The 1,140-nt window shown below is 30.6% G+C and overlaps 2 long non-coding RNA genes across 3 annotated transcripts in view; one reads left to right on the top strand and one right to left on the bottom strand.

Moving 5' to 3' along the window:
- LOC110469642 (uncharacterized) overlaps window positions 1-1,140 on the bottom strand; it is a 218,447-nt gene that overhangs the window by 31,563 nt on the left and 185,744 nt on the right. The window lies entirely within an intron of this gene.
- LOC146766896 (uncharacterized) overlaps window positions 1-1,140 on the top strand; it is a 10,872-nt gene extending 9,732 nt beyond the window's left edge. For both annotated transcript variants that reach the window (XR_014956535.1, XR_014956534.1), the window contains exon 2: window positions 409-1,140. This is a non-coding gene — a long non-coding RNA (uncharacterized LOC146766896). The remainder of the gene's footprint in view (window positions 1-408) is intronic.

Below are 1,140 nucleotides of genomic sequence, written 5' to 3'. Positions count from 1 at the left end.
GTAAGGAAAATAAAACTTGAAATTAACCTTGCCTGTTATTTGGAAACGTATAATTGATTATTTACCCCCAGTTATTTTGTTAAAGGCTGGGCTTCTATAGTCTAGTAAGTCACTGCACTTAAAAGGACCCTCTAAGAGAGATGTTTGGATTTTTTAACCAATAATCATCCATTTCTGCAGATTAAATAATGCTTCTAAAAACATGATGCAAAGCCTCAGAATACTGTCTATTGATACCTGCAAACAAAGTCCAATTAACTCCTTACTCGATATTTTTTTTTACTTTGTAGTTATTGCAGTCTGATTTGTCATTTAACAAAATTTATTCATATAACAAAATATGAAAAATATGAAAAAATAATAGGCATTATATGGCTCTCTATATAATACATAAATAATGTTTTTCAGGGAGTTTAAAGACACATGACTTCGATGTTACTGAAGATTGTGTCATAATCATCAAATGGAGCTGGTGCCAAATAAACCAGATGGAGCTTTCAATCAACAAACTGCATTTATTATTGATATCTGTGGCTTATTTGTTATACATGCACCTTCTAACAGGATAAGGTAAGAAAAAATATCTGCTTCCAGAGAAAAAAGAGAGCTATTAGAAGCTCTCACCTTATTATTTGACCTGACAGCACAAATAGATGATGGGAAAACGTCAAAGCACAATACTAAACTCCAAGTGGAAGGAATTTGTTTGATGCTTTCTGCTGGAGTAGAAGGTGGCATGAATTATTATTTCATTCTCCCATACAATAAAAAATTTCAGAGTAATTTTATTTATCTGTGCACATATTACTCCTTAATTATTGTCGATTGCATTGCTCTACTAGCACATTTCTTTTTTTGTCTATTTGCAAGAACATATATAATTTTATTGAATATATAGCTTTGCTTGTGTCTATATCATATTGCTTTTATATACACCTTTATATATATTGTATTACATTCTTCCTGTAGTATGAAAGAGACAAAAACTAAGGAGTTTGATAGGTAACCAATATATGTCATTTTTTTGTATGAGGCATGACATAAAAAAGCCCTATAGCTATGACTCACTTTGGCCTTCTAGAGACATGAAGAGACATAAGGAATACATATATAAAGAAAAAATAAACTCTTTTAAAATTG

This window comes from Lonchura striata, chromosome 7 (genome assembly GCF_050655825.1).
Source record: "Lonchura striata isolate lonStrDom1 chromosome 7, ASM5065582v1, whole genome shotgun sequence".
Taxonomy (NCBI): Eukaryota; Metazoa; Chordata; class Aves; order Passeriformes; family Estrildidae; genus Lonchura; species Lonchura striata.
Note: the sequence above shows the minus strand (reverse complement) of the source record. Positions and strands in the feature narration are given on the sequence as shown.